This window comes from Peromyscus maniculatus, chromosome 11 (assembly GCF_049852395.1).
Source record: "Peromyscus maniculatus bairdii isolate BWxNUB_F1_BW_parent chromosome 11, HU_Pman_BW_mat_3.1, whole genome shotgun sequence".
In the NCBI taxonomy this organism is placed as follows: Eukaryota; Metazoa; Chordata; class Mammalia; order Rodentia; family Cricetidae; genus Peromyscus; species Peromyscus maniculatus.
In genome coordinates this window covers 51,195,414-51,213,566 of record NC_134862.1, presented here as the reverse complement: position 1 = coordinate 51,213,566, position 18,153 = coordinate 51,195,414, and positions in this window count along the sequence as shown.

Genomic DNA, 18,153 nt, shown 5'->3' with positions numbered 1-18,153 from the left:
CTTAGATTTATTCAGTTTTTAGTATTTCTGTTTTAATTTACTCATATATAGCATAAGAATAGTTTCACAAAATTTCTAGTTATTCTAATACATATGCAAATAAATGAAAAATTCTAGTCATTTTGATAAGCATTATAAAATATTGCATTTAGTTGACCTTTCTATAGAATGTAGCATATATAGTAGGTCACAATATATTAAAAGAATCTAATATCCATGAAGGATAAATGCTCAGGAAGGTGACTTGATTATTGAAAACAGATAGGCTGACATTTTGCCTTTTGTCTAGTTACTTTGCCAAAAGATTGGGCATTAATCAAGTCTAGAATAAAAGGTTCATGAAGATCAGCCAGAGAATTTATTAGCTTCCCAATAGAGGCATTGGTCTGTTCAAAGGCTAATTAGACCAATCTGTGAATGTATCAATCCCATAATTACTCAGAGTAATTATATTAATCATCTGAAATGCATTCATGAGAATCAGCTAATGTATAACCTTGTGGATGTAAGATGACCTCAACTCAGTTAGTATGTAGATCTATGGATTTGATATGTATGTACCATAAGTAACCATAATTAAAATGTCAGAAGCAGAGATATGGTTAAGTAGAAAATGGATAGATAATATTGAGTTAGATTATATGATTTCAGAAATCTATTATCATGAACTCAGACAAAAATGACAATATTCAGGCATAGCTTCATTTAAGGGATTGTTTGTTCATCCAGAGACTATATATATGAACAGCCATGTATTATGTGCATACATACACATGAACAATCTCTATAAATTTGCAGATTATGATGATTAAATACGTAAAACTCATATTATTTTGGTAACTTTTGTGAACCAGTAATTGTTGTCAGGTATTGAGAGACATTGGGGAATCAAGAAACTTCCTTTAACTATGAGACCTCCTAGCTTACTCTATGACAGGAAGAAAATATAGAAATATTTAAATACTCAGAATAATCAGGCAATGTGTTAATACAGAAGGGCCACCTATCAGTGGGCTGAAGTTTGCTTCCTCTCCATAGATAGGAAATCCAGAAGGAAAGAGCACATGAAATTGAAACCCTTTGTTTTCAAATAAATAATGCTGTTCTCTCATTAAAATCATATAAAGCAGGGAATGTAACAGTCCCTCAAGTATCATTGAAGAGACACAGCACTTGGAAATGCTGGAAGCTTCCTGCAGGTGTATCACAACTTAGTCCCTTAGGGTTATCAACAAATCCTCATAAAAATTCTCTTTTAAAAAACAGATTTAAGCCTGTTTCTGGGCTTCACAGAGCCCAATGGTTACACATAGCCTGTTAAGTACTCATATAACATAAACCATTTATTGTAAATAATTTTTCTTACCCTTCTCATAATGCTGACCACACATGTCAGCACTTTTTGGACAGCCATGTAAATCTATGACAACACTTTTGTTAAGAATATATGTATTCATTCATATAATTTTATACAAAATTCAAGGTATTTCTGATTCATTATTATTTTCAAGCAAATTTTACTTCATGAAATTTGTATTATCCAACATAAAGAAAAGAGGTCAGTGGTAATGTCCACATATGCTCATTTTTACATGACATATTTCTGTAGGATTGAAGAGTCAATTCATGATAGCAATTAGCCTAACAATTATTTTTATAAAGGCAGTTTATTAATTTCCAATATATTCATGTCAAAAATTACTTAGGATTGTGTGGGAGCCCGTTCTGGGGTTCCTCGTGGTTTTACCCAGCAGGTCCGAATAGAGGATGATCAGGACCACGGGCCTGAGTGCAGGTGTCTGAGATGGTCTGCAGTTGGCTGTGCTGGGGGAGGAGGTCTTTTGCTCCACCCCTTGGTGTCTCTATAAAAACCCTGGGCCAGAGACAGTCGGGGCCCATTGGAATAGGTTCCAGGCCCTCTCGAGGCTATCCTTTATTTTCTATCTGTTTATCTCCGCAATATTCTCTGCAATAAAGCCTTCTATCTAATATTTCCCGCTGATCGCACTCAAGAAAACTCTGGGGAACTGTGGGGGTGGTGGGTAAACTCCCCACAGGATGGTTCAAAGTATTTATTCAAAGCCCATATGAGGCAAACTCATGTGTTCTGACTTTTATAAACAAAATAAAAGTTGGTAGGCTAAAGCTGAAAAATCACTGCACATTAATATAACTCTTCAAGCCATTTAGGTATTTTTCTTAAATGTGCACTAAGTGTTTTCATAAAATAACTATTTTAATTATCCAAGTTGCATCATTCTATTTCAAATCATAAATTGTCTTTAAGGCAACTTTAGCAGTTATAAGAAAGCAAGTATACCGTGCTGAGCTCCTAGAAGGCGTGGAAAGCGTTGAGACCTAGCAAATGTCATTAGAGAAATGTTCTGACAAAGCATAAGGAAAAGGTCATGCCATTTTTCATGCAACATTTATCTTTTTAATAAGATCTGTGTACTCAAATTAGTTTCAATTATCAATAATTAAAACACTATATTTAAGGAGGAAATCAAGACCACCTTTATACTAGATTGAGCACATAAGGTGTAAATCTTTTATTGAAATGGCATCCCTTTTATACTGACATTAAGACTTATTTTGGAAGCTTTTAAACTTTTTCTAAAGATCAAGGGCATTGAGTTTTGCAGTTTGTATTTTATTGTAACTTGGGGCTCGTTTTAAAGAATTATTACTTTAAAACTCATGAATTACATTTAAGTATTAGAATAAGGACAATTCATATGCATTGCAGATTATGAATTTAAATGAATTTGTAGAGAATATAAGTATAGTAATATCATTTATTAGCTAACTTATTAGTTCTTGTTGTATGTGTATGCACATAGCTGTGTGTGTTTGTGTGTGTGTGTGTGTGTGTGTGTGTGTGTGTGTGTGTGTGTGTGTTTGTCTGTGTCTGTATATGTGTATGTGTGGTGTATTTTTTACAAGACATTTCCAAGGATTTCCTTAGGCAGCCTGTCAATCCTGTAGTTTACTATGTTGAGCAAAGGCTAGATTCAAACTCATAGAGACCTGCCACCTCTCTGAGTGCTGGTATTAAGGTTATGCACCAAAACACTGTTACTAGGAAATTTTAATTTTTTAATTGTGCACATCAAAGCAAAGGGATCTGTTTGCTTTTAGGTCATTGTGGTGTTTAAAGGAGGAAAGAGACTGTGGCATAAAAGTTTCTTAGTGATTGATCATTCAAGTGATGATCATTCAAGATCATCAGTCTTGTCACTGGAAGTTATTGAAATATCTCATTCTTGGGTAGAGTCAAGCTTCCACAGCTTGATGCTGAATGACTGACTTTGAGTGACCCTAACACTGACTATGGAATAATAAGGTATCTTAAACATTTTACATAAGTCTATCCATTTGCCAACTAATGTTTATATTGAATCCTAGTATATTTCAGTAAGGAATTATCCACAAGAATGAAAGAATTTATGTAAAACATTTAAACATCATTAGGCTAGATGTCAGAAGTGATTTTTTTAATTAACTTGTATTTACAATCTTAGCAATTGAAAATACCATTGATGTGCACCAGCTAGTGTTTGGATAATGGAAATGTGATACATGAACACAATCACATTTTGAATGGTTTTAAGGCATGCTAAACAAGACAGTACCATTTTTCGTTTTGTTATCTTGGTAAGGAACTCAGGGCTGAGTAGGTCACAAACCTTAGGGGAGAACCTTCCACTATTATTTACTAAAATACATTGTATCGATATGCCCGCAAGCCCGCAAAACTTTCTTTTTTAACCTAAAATTTTGTGAAGCTATTGGACCTCATTGAAGTATCTTTCTGCAGTGAATCATAGTCAATACATAGGCCCATAACTGGCCTAAACAGAGAATAAATGGCTATGAAGTACACAGCCTTATTTGGGAATATAGCCAGAAGTTGTGGAGAACTTCTAACGAACAGGGAATTCTGAACATGATCATAGCACTGATTGTACTAAGGGACACAAAGTGCCCGTAGCTGCATGAACAAGACCTGCTAAAGATAGAACCAGGGCAGAATTCCAGCATAGGTAGTGCAGAGAAGAAACTCACGCAAGACTCACGCCTCGCTGAAGAGTTATTTGTGCTTGATGGCCCCTGTGGGAAAAAGAGTCTTCTTTCTTCTGGGATGTGGCCCTAGAAGGTTGTCCATGCACCAGTGCATGGTTCTCCATGTACACACATATAGGTTGCACTAATTAGACTCAAATCAATTAAGAGTTCATGAAGGTGGAAAGGAGTAATTTGGAAGTGGTTCTGGAAGGAGTTAGAAGGGAGGGAATAGGGTGCAGATTTGATCAAACACACTGTATGAAATTCTCAAAGAATGATATGAAAATATATTTAATTTTCATGTTGTAAGAGAAAATTTATTTTAAAAGAAAAACTATTATTCCAAAGATTACTGTATCATCTTATTGAAAGGGGAAGATTACTAGGTAAAATTTTACTTATATTTAAAAATAATGTAAAACATTGTTGAAGAAAATACATTTGTTTATTTGAAATGTGCTTCTGTATTATAAAATGCTTGTGTGCCTTGTATAAAGAAAGGATGTCACTGTGGAGATTGATTTCATATCCTTGGGACTTGTCTGTATGTGTGTCTCTGTGTGGGTATATGAATGTTAATGCCTTCTTAGAATGTCAAACAAGGGTGGCAGATCCCCCAGTGTTGGAGTTACTGGCAGTTGTAAGATGCTCAATGTGGATGCTGGGAACTAGATTCTGATGATGAGCAGTTGTAGCTAGAGTTTTCCTGCTTTGCCCACAGTCAGGACAAATCTTTGTCACCTGCCAGTCCCACAGCGGCTCAGACCCAACCAAGTAAACACAGAGACTTATATTGCTTACAAACTGTATGGCCATGGCAGGCTTCTTACTAACTGTTCTTTTAGCTTAAATTAATCCCTTTCCACAAATCTATACCCTGCCACGTGGCTCATGGCTTACCGGCATCTTTTCATGCTGCTTGTCCTGGTGGCGGCTGGCAGTAACTCCTTCTGTCTTCCTGTTCTTTTATTTCTCCTCTCTGTTAGTCCCACCTATACTTCCTGCCTAGCCACAGCCAATCAGGTTTTATTTATTGACCAATCAGAGCAACTTGACATACAGACCATCCCACAGCACAGCCAAGTACAGACCATCTCAGACACCTGCACTCAGGCCCGTGGTCCTAATCATCCTCTATGTGGACCTGCTGGGCAAAGCCATGAGGAACCTGAGAACGGGCTTCCACAGGACATACAGAACATCCCACAGCAAGCAGTATTCTCTCTTAACCGTTGAGTCATTTCTCCAACCCTCTCATGTTTCAAAAAGTCATATTAGATGGAAACAATGTATTAAATATGTGCACCTTTTGTCCTTATATTAGTGTAAGAAACTTAGTCACAATGATATCATGATGGTGTTGTTAACGTTTTAAGCAAAGTTTTGGTTGACCTAGTTAAAAATCATTACTAGAAGCCAAGGGCAGAAGCTTGAGTTAAAAAGATATAGAGTTTAGAGAGATCTATTGTTGATTTTATAATTAAAATTATGACCCAAAATGGATGCACATGTGGAATTACAGGTATGTACAGCAGGACTGCCCTCTGACAATCTGGTAAATACTAGTTATTGCCTAGAGTCAACATCTCTTTGAAGCTAGTTAAGCAACTCTCAGAAGGATGAGCTATAGCAGGGAGTGGCAGTCACAGGGGAAGAATAATGTGTTCCCTACTTCGCAGAGTAAAAGTCTTAGGATTTAGGAATGATGGTGTATGTTCTCAGGAAGGTAACAATTGGCCTTAGAATGAATTCTGCAAAACACCTAAGTTAAGAAAAAAAATCTCTTAAGTAGACCAAAAAGTTTCATGTATTTCCAGAGACTTAAGTAAACTGCAAATTGAAGTTTGAATATTTGTAGAAAAAAATATCTTTGAAGTCCCTATATCTATAAAACTCACATTGTCAAAGAAGCAATATAATATATCATAGGAATGTTAAAAACAATAGAAATGAATACTTACAAACTTACTGTATTTGCATCATTACTTCTTTTCAATGTTCAGTACAATCATGCACATACATATATAAATAAAGCTACATATATATATATATCATACATACATATACACACATGTATATATAAAGTAATGCAAATAAAATTCTGAAACTTTAAAAAAACAAAAGTTATAGTATTTGAAACATCTCACACAAATGATTAAAGAAAAATAAATATTTTTGAAACAAACGATTACTGCACTCCCCTTAATGTTGGACTATACAATGTAATACAAGAGAAATTTTCATCCACAAATTGCTTTTGGTCAGTGTTTTATCACAGGCACAGAAGGGGAAATAGGACACTGACCAAGGCTGACAGCAACATTAATCACTGGTCAGTCTGAATTCCACTGGGGATCCTGCCAAGAGTGCCATATCTTGTTCCAAAATCTGTGTATCTTTCTGTCATCACACTGATAATTTTTACCTTGTAAACTTAGTAAAAAGTACCAGATCAGTATACTGCTGTAGATCTGAATAACAACCTGACTGTGGATTGGCCCCAATATGTCCCAAGCTTTCAATTCTTGAAAACAGGAAGAGTGATGTATGGAAACACAGCCAACTGAGATACTGAAACTTTTACTATGTTAACTTAGTGAAACCTTTAAGAAAGTAAAAATTGCGCTCAATCACACATAAATTTAAATATTTTTCTTTTTACCATAAAGAAATATTGCAATGTTGTTTTTAATTCAAACAGTTTAATTACCCATTTTTTTGAAAAATGACCCAATATCTCTGAAGGTAGGTAGTCTGATAACAGTATTACACATATAAATGCTCTCTTATTTCCATTGTCCTGAAATGTCTAATACATAAAGAACTGTATTTATAGAAGTAAAATATATACCATAGATTTTTTTCTTTTGCGTATATATTTTACTTACTGAGTTTTTGGAAAAATGTTGCTCATTCAATATATTGTGGTCATAATTTCACCAGCCCTAGCTCCTCCCAGATTCATCTGACCTCCCCACTCACCCAAAATATATCTTTCCCCTATCTCTTTAGAAATATGAATGCACATAGACTGTGGCAACATGTACATGCACATTTTCAATGAAATACCCCTTAATTTTTTTCACTAAAGAGGAAGTAAACAGATACTTGTTTAGGACTGGAAGACTCCAAGAATCACCTGAAGTCACAGCACAATCCCAAGGAAACCAGACAATGCTATTCCCAGCTCTTCAGTAGTAATGCAAATTGTTTCCCTTCCAGGAAGTGGTGGAAAGTTAAAGAAAACATTCTTATTTCTCATCATTAAATAATGTATCTATATTCATCAAACAAGAGACCATTTACAACACTCTTATGCATTTGAGTTCACTTTATTATTGCATAGTTTAATTGCACACATATAGAACATATCCACATATATTTGAATTTCTTTATGTAGATCTGTATTGTGTTATACATTTATGTAAAATTATGAAAATAAACCTCTTAAACTCCTTTAAATAAAGTTCTTCTATATGAAAATTGACCTTGAAATGAATTTCTATTTTCCCAGTGAACAAGGTGCTCATAATCCCTGAATATTATGCTGTTCTCATCCACTAGCTTCAGAAACATCTCGACCAAGGATGTGCTTTAAGGGATTTCTAACCTCTCAGCAATGCATAGCTCAGGTTATTAGTCCAATGGCACCATTAATACACGAGATTACAATGGAAGTCAGGCAAAAATAGTTTAACTGCATTCATGTGGCTGTCTCATGAATTGATAATGTGTCAGAATTTATACTAAGTGAATTACTAAAGTAACCCACTAGCTTTATTATTCCACTGAATTAAGAACAGTCATCCAAGCAGAAATAAAAGGACTGTCCTTGCCAGAGAGCATTAGGAGAATACATAAACTTAGTAACTGTTTAGCATTTATGCACCTAAGGAAATTCAGTGAAACTCTCTAAAAATAAAACTTTCAATAAAAGTTATTATTTATTATTATAAGAGTTCTAACTATTGATAAAAATACTGAAGGTAATCCAATTATATGTGAACTTTAGCAAACTACTTTATGTATACATATTCACCTCTCCATAAGTCATTTCTAAAGCCTTTATGTCTTCCACACATTTAGTTGGATACAATTAAAATAAAGAGAAAAACAATGTGATTCTTAAGTGAAAAGCAAGGTAGAAATATAGCAACAGAAGCTTATGGGTAGTGGCAGTGGTGGTAAAGCCTGCAAGCAAGTTTCTCACCTACTGGCCAGCTAGTGGGGTCTGCACCAGAGCAGTGGAGTTCCACCTTGGTGGAACTGCCTTGCTGGTGCTCAAATGGTAGGAGGAGAGGCATGAGATGTGTCCTTGGGCTTAGAGTCTAGAGTTTGTGGCAGCTTAGCTGTGGGGCCAGTAACTCTTCTGTTCTCCCAGCTGGCGTGGGTGGTACCTGTGCCTTTGGAGTCTGCTAGAGTTGTGTGAAAGTGCTGGACAAGGGGAAGATGATGGGGTGACTGGGTTGTGGGGCAGAGCGGGTCTTGGAGGAACAGAATCCAGTGGGTGGCCGCAGTGGTGGTGGAGCTTGCAAGCAGGTCTCTCACCTGCCTAGTCTGGTTTTCTAAACTCATGATTTGTTGCAAAAAAAAAAAATAGTGTTCTTAATATTGTCTAACCCTACAGGCTAGGTTCCAAATCTATAGCAGAGTTACCTCTGCTGGTTCAAGAGTCCTTTAAATACACATAAAAAAGCATTCTGCTCAGGGGCTACCATCTAAAACAAATATGTTTGACTTCCTGAAGTTACACCTGGAGTCTATCAACCAACAGTTGTGGACTAAGTTTGAATTGGTTTATGTAGTTCGTGTATGTTCATCGGTAACCCATAAGTATTTACTTATATGGCTAGTACATAATTATCCAATGGGTGTCTTTATTCATTTCTTACTCATTTGAGTTCTTAGTCACTTTGACAAATAGTCTAACTACTAAATATCAATTTAAAAATTGGGACCATATACATCAATATCAGCAACAATAACAAAAACTGTATCTGCTATCTCCAGGTTAACACTGAATGAGAAAAAGCATGAAATATAGAGTTTCAAAATGTTAAATTAATGCTATGTAAAAAAGTAAAATGTGAAATATTTGAGAGGGTAACATTGTTTTAAAAAAGTTTTACTGAATTTTTTTTAAATAACTGATATCTGCAATCAGTGTCAGAAAGCAGCATCTCCTTAACAAGGGATAAGAGGAATGATGGTGAGGTCCAGTGTAGATGTAACCAACTGTCTTTTTAAAAAAGAAACACAGAACCAATGTAAAAGAGAAAGCCAAGAGGTAAGAGGTCAGAGCTAAAACTTTACCCTTCCTCCTGCGGTGGTCCTACCTCTCCGAAAAGAGACCTACTTCCTGTGTGTTTGTCTTGATATAGTCTTTCTGTTCTGCCTTCTCATTGGTTGTAAACCCAAGCACGTGACTGCCTTGTTACTGCCTGTAAGTACAGCCCTCCGGGTCTTAAAGGTGTGTGTCTCCAATGCTGGCTGTATCCCTGAACACTCAGAAACTTACCTAGCTCTGTCTACCAAGTGCTGGGATTAAAGGTGTGCGCCACCACCGCCATGCTCTTGCTATGGCTCTAATAGCTCAGACCCCCAGGCAACTTATTAACATACGATTAAAATCACATTTCAGTACAAATAAAATACCACCATAGTCCAGTGTTCCAAAACAGAGAGCAGGCTACTAGCCAGGTATCCACTACCTACTCTTATTACTATCCATAGACAGGTATAGATTCAGATTATACCACCCTCACAAAGCTCATAGAATCCCAGATAATTGTCTTCAGTTCAGGACTTCACATTTGGTCTAAAAGAATGGCTCACCTTGATGGAAGGATTTATGTTTGGATTTGAGGAAGTCCTGTTCTCACTTTTATTTAAATCATTAACTTGAGTATCTAATGAGTCATCACGTAAGAATAGAGCTTATCATTTGAGAAGTTAAAGGAAAAGGTTATGTTAACAAACCAGAAATTCTAATGGCCACTATATTGGGGTTAGGCTTTGTACACTTGATATACTTTGATACTTTGTGGCGTTCTGTAGTACAAAGGATTTGAAGTTCCCCTGAAAGCAAGTGAATGATCAGTGTGAAAAATACCAATGGCACCTTCACAGAGTCTTTCACAGTACTCTACTACTGTGGTTTGGGGATTCACCTAGTTGTACCATTTGAAGCTCGCTTGCTCAAAGCTAATTTGACTTGCCTATATAATTTTTCTCTAGTGTTTCCTTGCCACCTTACCTTTTTAGTATCATAGTTTACAAGTGTGCTGTTTTCCATATTTGTTTAGATACTGCTGTATTGAGGTATTGTTATTCATTTATCATTTTTGAAAACAGATATTCTGAAAGTAATTATACAAAATACAAAAGAAAAACACAGTAACTCATTTCCTGAATTCATGTTTGATATTATAGTCAGCAATAATAAAAATAGCTTGCTAATTTACTTTTACTTTTTGTGTAGGTTGTAAATATGCTATTAGAAGAAAGATTTTGTTTGCAGGATATATGTTCCTCACTCTGTTAATTGTAAAATATAACACAAAATTTAATATTTTATTTGCCAATAAAATAACCATATCTTTAAAATGATCAATTTCAACACCTTGAAATATATTGAAAAAAATAAGTATGTGTACATGTTTGATTAATAAACTGTTAACTCATTAAATAATTTTCTAAATAACTTCAAATTTTAGAAAATTTAGGCAAATCATGCTTGCTACATAATATGTGTCATTATGATCCTTAATTAGCACTAAATATAAATTCTATGTTAAAATTAAATTCACACAAGTAATTACTAAAAACTTATTTAAGCTAATCTAATCTGGAGGCCATTAGAGTCCAGGGAAATATAAAAAAGACTACTATTAAGCATTTTTATAGATATTAGGGGGTGAAGGGACATTAAAAAAGGAAGAGAAATGTATCATAGGACATCCATGGTACTTGTTTTAAGAAAATATAAAGTACTACAATGGGATGTTTTTAAAATGTCTTAAATTTTTCTCTGTAATAAAAATATAATCACCTGTGAACATAAAATGACTCACCCTCCAAATCTAACCTCAGTCATGTTAAGATAAAAACTTCTTGCCAGGTATAAACTCCCGAAACAAGAGTTGTGAAGAAATGAAATTTCAGAAACACCATTATCTCAGAAATTAATTAATCCCTTTAGACAGCCATGGGACTTGCTGAATAATCCAAGGTGTTTACACACACACACACACACACACACACACACACACACACACACACACACACACAGACGTACATGCAGATTATATAAACATATATTTATATATGTATAATCAAATAAAGGATTGCTAGAGTTATACAAGCAACAGTAGACCTTCAAGAAGAAGTGATTTGAAGGTTAAATTTGAAACTAAAAACTCATGGATGTGATTTGTTTAACCTGAGTTAAATTAAACTCATTCAATTATATTTACATACACACGTGCACACACACAGAGCATAGATAGCATAGATTTTACATTTAACTGCATTAAATATAAAGGCAGTGGGTTTCCAAATATCAGTAAAGAAATATTTTATCCATAGGAATACAGTGTGTACTTCGTCATTTTGGCATGAAGTTCATCACTATCAGTTTCAGAGATTTAACAGAAAAGAAAATTAGCTATAATGAGGAATATTTGTGCTTGTAAGAATTGAATGGTCCTCAGTCCATCAGAATGAAAATGTTGAGATTTTGTGATAGATGGAAATAAACTAATAAGAATTCTCTAATTATGAAATTGCTAATTACTTTAAGCAGATGGCATAATTATTGTGTCAAAAACCGAAAATTCTTTATTACTATATTTGTATTCATAATGCTTAGTCTATAATGGTGTGAATCTAGCAACTCTATTTTATCTTCTACATAAATTATTCATGATAAGACACTGTTGTGTATATTTCCACCCAAATTGAAACATTGTATCCTTTAGATAAACCCCTTAATCAGAAAAGATAAACAACTCAAAATAACTTCAGAAAGTTAGTGACACTGATCAGATTCACTAGGACTCTCCCTTCAAGAGTAAATAAGACAAACTGCAAATAAGACTCAGATCACAGCAACTGTCTAGAAAAAGCAGAAAACAACAAAGGTACCCGAAAGAGATTTAGTCCCAAGTCACTTGGAAAGAAAACTCTCCAACACTCTCCACACATCACGAGCTGCCTTCTGGTTTGCAGTCTGCTCCAGGTTTTAAACTTCTATAAGCTGTCACTAGGGCTGGGGTGAGCTTTGGAGATGCAGCTGTCATTGGGTCATTTCTGCTGCTATAAGTCCCCCCCCACACACACACTCCTGTAGTCTGTAGACATGGATATTGTATCTCCACAGGAAAAGTCTTGTCACACAACATAATTTGTACCTGAACGGGGACCAAAAGAACTGGCAAGAATGAGTGTACAGTCAGTCCTGGCTATGCGTAGCAAGGTGTGCAACGGGGGCACAACAGCATGGTGGGGGAGGAAATTCCATTACAACTATTGTTTCCTGTATGGTGAATGTTGATGTGCCTTTGTGCTGTGACGGAGGTTGCGTGATACTTGCAGTGGGATAAAGAAACATGCAACTAGGGCTGAGCCAGTAGAATTTGGATATCTGTAGAGGAATCCCAGTAAGGCAATCTCTGTCTGTGTGGTAGGAGGTGACATGACTGCTTAAGGAGTGGGGTCCATCAGATGAATGTGGAAATGCCCTGAAGACAGTTAAAAGTTTAGAGGAAATTTTGCAGTCTTTTGGAATTAGTGCACAAGAGTCAAGACTATTGGCAAGCAGTAGGGGAAGCTGCTGGCCACTGTTGTGTGTAGTTAGAAATACATATGAGGCCAAGATGGCAGCCAACCAGGAATGTGTTTGTGTAAAACAGGAACTTGTGTTTGGAAAGGTGAAGATGCAATGAGAATGGGAGATGTTGCTAGCATCCTCTGTGTTGCCCTCAGATTTGCCAAATAAATTAGATGGATGAGAGAATAAGAGAGCGATGGTAGAAGCAACTGAAGATACCCTTCAACTCCTACCTTTAATAGGAAAAGAGGGACATTCTGTTATCCAGCAAGCAGATTGGGCATTAACAAGGGTCCAGTACAAGAGAACAGAATGATCAGGAAATATTCAGTGAATGAATTGCTGGACTTAGGGAAGACTTTAAAAAAGAAAGAAAGAACCTGTTGCATCATGGCTTGTGAGACTAAGGGGCATGGGAGGAGGTATGAGTGGAGCAGGAAAATATAGTAGTATAACTACCCATCCTTTACGGTAAAGGCTGCATAACCTAAGACAGTTTTGAGGAAATCAGTTCCTGATGGGCTGGCTTATCAAAGCCGTTAGGAACTGAAGGAGAACCCCAAACAGTGGGGGCTTCCTCCTGGACCCTGGATTAGGCACAAACCAAAAACAAACACCTGTTTTCCCAGAGGGATTCTTTATTAAGCAGGAAAAACAGTCAAAGTTGTTGATTCCTGACTCAGGTAGAAAACTTCAGCATATGACCTTGCAGGTGTAATTTTTGAGAAGAGACTAAGGGGAAGTCTGTGTTAGAATGAGCTAGGATGTGGTGGTAAAGAAGATAGGGCATGAGGGAGAAGGGGAAAGGGACAATAGAAAGGGGGAAGGGGTATTTGTCCCAGAGGGACAAAGGACTGTCCTTGGATAGAGAGAATGACCTGTCACATAGGCAAATAGCAGTTTATAAAGGGAAAGGGGGAAACCTCATGTTAGGATGTGTTTAATTTTAACTGGGCATATTCATTAGATGAACTAAAGGGAGATTTTGATGACTGGACTTTGTTAGTCACCTCCAGAAGAAGGGAGTGGCCAAATGAGGGAATAGACTCTGGTGACTAGCTTTAGGAATGTAATCTAATGGTTTTTAGCAAGGCAGAGAGAATGGGGAAGAAAGGGTATTCCTTCCAGAACCACAAGATTGAGAGGGCTAGTGTCCCTTTAGGAACACTGGTTTATATCTCTCTAATGTATATAGTCCCCACAAATAGAAGAGACTGGAGGGGCCTAGACCAGAAACAGATACTATTGAGGGAATTAAGAATAAGAGAAACTGTGTTTTAACTGCAGCTCACTGGACCAGATACAACTATGTTCACAGGAGAGGTAAAGAAAAGATCGATTCAGCAGGGACCTCAGGTGTGGAGCTTCCGTGACTTTACTGAGACCTTTGTTGGGTGCATTATAAGTTATTTATAAGCTAGGAAAGGCTTGGCAGATCTCATTGACTTAGACCCTCTTGCAAGGAGTGTAAAGTGAGAGAGCAACCTATATATGAATGACATGATGTTAAACTCTTTAGTATTTTGCAAATTTGCAAACACATTGGTAAGACATCCGGGTACAATGATACATCCATCTACCTTACAAGTCTACTAGACATGGCTCTATTGAAAGGAAAATTGGGCTATTAAAACAACAACTAGAGAGTTTAAATTCAAAAGGTACCCTACATAGGTGAAAAGGAACCCTCTCGGAGCACCTGAGGTTATTTAATAAAAACCCCAATGCCAGATGTGGGATATCTTCCTCTGAGTTGTTGGCCAGGGAAGCCCTGAAGCTATTAAAGTCATAAAAGCTATTGCTACTGCTCTTGATTTTCTGCCAGAATGAGATGGTAAAACCCTATTGCTGAAGGCACTGCATATGCACCCCTTGACTGCAGGATATGGAAAAATTAAGTTGGGATTGAACCGGAAAATTCTGACCCTGCTGGCTGGCTTTCATAGTGTTAGAGGGGGCCATGAAAGCTGCTCTTGGAGAACTTTACCAAAATTCATGATCGGCTATGGACTCAGTATGTTAAAAGACTGACATGCACAGCGGCGGCATAGGCTTCCCTAGACATTTCTGGCTTGGCTATTGTAAGACCAACAGACTCCCAGTTGTATGATGGCCAGCTTCATAAGAGGGGGTTCACACCTGTTAGTGTCAGCCATGATAAAAACCTGTATCTGGGAAGATCATCAATCCCAATGGGAAAGCAACTTCTATTGTTTTACTAGATGGGTATGATGTGCCTGTCAAACCGACCTCTAAACATGTGTTTATGCCTATAGATTACTGTTGTTGTCCGCCTCAACTCATAACCACTGGTGGAGATATGAAGAACAAATGACCATTGTTCTGGCATAGTGACCTAATTCTTAACCATAGGTGGACATATATAGTCACTGAAGGGGACCCCCAAAAAGCGAGGGTTCCCTTCTGGACCCCGGATTAGGCAAAAACCATATTCAAACACCTGTTTTCACAGAGAGACACTCTATTAAGCAGGGAGAAAAAGTTAAAGTGGCTGCTTTCTGACTCAGGCAGAAAATCAGCAGCAGATGACTTTGCTCGTGTAAATTTTAAGAAGAGAAAAAGGTGGGATCTGTGTTAGAATTGCCTAGGATGGGGTGGTATATTTTGATTGTGCATGCTAATGAGGTGAATCAAAGTGGGCTTTTGATCGCTGGATTTTAATACTTTGATAACTGGACCTTGGTTTACAGCTGCAGAAGGAGGAAATGGACAAGTAAGGGGATAGATGTTGTGGGCTAGTTTTAGGAAGGTAATCCAGTGGTTTTTAGCAAGGCAGAGAGAATGGGGAAGAGGGACAAGGCCTGCCAGAGCCATATGCTTGAGTGGGCTAGTAACTTTTCAATCACGCCTTGCAAGGCTATGGGGTCATTGTTGTAGATGGCTTGGGCAGAATTATAAGAGCCGGAGGAAGACTGGGAGAGTTGTGTAGCAGTTTTTCCTGAGATTGACACATTCCATCCTTCAGGGAATCTTCCTCAGCAAGACAGTAAACAACTCAAAAGGAATTCCCTGAAACTGACAGTATTAACTAGGATCTTTTTTCCAAAGGCTGAGATCTGAGCTGGCTGAAAGATATTTAGAACAGAGACAATTGGAAAGGACACTTTCCAACTTGTTGAACTGCTTGCAGTCTATGCAGTGAGCTCGAGGTTCCCAGCTTTTGTGATCTGTCACCCATGGTTGGGTGGATTTTGGTGATGCTGTTGTCAATGAGTCATTTCTGCTTCTGTAGGTAACATTCATCCCTACTCCTGTAAGTATTCACAATAAAACTCATTGGTTTACCAAGTTGGGCTTTGGTTGTATCTGAACTTTTGTCTGCTATGGGCTCCCTGCTTGAAGTAGATGTATATGAAGCATCTCCTCAGGAAATCTTTAGACACACAGAAGATATATGTGGTGATATTTTATTTGTGCTGAAATGTGGTGGTATTTTATTTGTGCTTTAATAAATAAAGTTTGCCTGGAGATCAGAGGAAAAAGAAAGACATTTTAAGTAAACAAAGAAGTCAGGCAACGGTAACACTCGCCCTTAAACCTATCACTTGGCAGGCAAAGATCTGTCCGGATCTTTGTGAATTCAATGCCACACTGGAAACTGAGCCAGATGTGGTGGCACACATCTTAAATTCCAACACTAGTTAACTATAGGGGTCTAGAAGTCTGTACAGACAGACAGGCAGTGACAGTGCTGGGCAGGAAGAGGAAGTGATGTAGCTAGACAAAGCAAATCAGATGGCAGAACAGCGAGGCATATAGGCGTGGGTAGACAGGAAGTAAGTTGCAATTGGAAGCTGAAGAGCTGGTGAGGTAAAGTTAGCTGTGGCTTTCCCTATTTCCATGATCTCTCTCAAGCTTTCACCCCTATATCTGGCTCCATGTTTTTTTATTTAATAAGACCACTTAGAAATTCATCTACAGACATATTTAAAAACTTATGCTAGAAAATATGTATTATAGAATTACTTATATCACACAATGTGTCTCAAGATCTTGAATGGATATTTTGCAAGGTATTGTTATTTTTCTTAGATTAAAAATTAAGTCATAAATTTATATCTGATATTTTGAGAAAAATACAATTTTCCACACAAAATGTTTTAAAAAATAATTATATTAGTTTTCATTTATGTTCTATTTTGAAGTAAAATAGATTTGATAATGTTATTTTTGTTAAGTCAATAATTCAATTTCCCACACATTAATAATAAAAACTTCAAAGTAAAGAATAGGAGAAATGTTACATAATATACAATATATAAAAAGACAGTTAGATAAAGCTATGGCAGTAAGAATATCTCAGAAACTCATTGTCTTCATTGAAATTAGAATTAAATATCCTCACTTCAATAAATATTCTTTTTTACAAGATGAATAATAGAAATTTAATCTTGGTATTATTTTTCCACTTTAATGAGTATTTTTAAAGAATTGAACTTCTGAAAAGTTAACATTCTGTAAAAAGTATTTTCTTCAATGTCTGAAAGAGAGCCGCTATTTTAGCTTTCCATCCAGATGAAAGCTCTTTCCCTTATATCTCAATTTAGTGTTTGTTCAATAACTACTTCATTGAATCTTTTATTTTCTTCCAAAACTGTGTTTACCCCATGACATCCTATTACTCATTTATTATCTAGCACTCTGTTTTATTCAGAACATGGACCTCTGTTACTCATTGTGTCCTTCTAATTCACATTTTATTTTGTATGTGGTGGTAGTATTTACACTTCCTTAGTGCTTAACAATTTTATTGTCCTGAATATAACATCAATATATTTATTCTTTGTGTGTCTTTACTTATTTTAAGTGTAGGTAACCAGAGAAAATTACTTGAGAATGTGTTCCTGCCTGAATGTGAATATTTTACAAAATTGTACAGTAAAAGTATAAAGTGTCAACCTTGGAGTCAGATACACTGGTACTTAAGTAGTGAGATGCCTGCTCCTGCCTTCCGATAAGGCATTCCGATAAGGAAGAGAGAGGGATAAGAAACTTTTTTAGAAAGAGAACAGAGAGGAGAAAGACAGAAACACAGGAGAACTTTAGGAGAACCTGGATCAAAACCCAACAGCCCCTTCTGTCTCTTCAAAAGGGCTTTCTATAACAATGCCAAGGGGTGGGGCAAAAGACCCCCCCTTGCTATATCAAAGCACACTGCACAGCCAAGTACAGACCCTTCCAAACACCTGGTAACCACGCCCATGGTCAAATCATCCCTTTATGCAGCAGTGCTG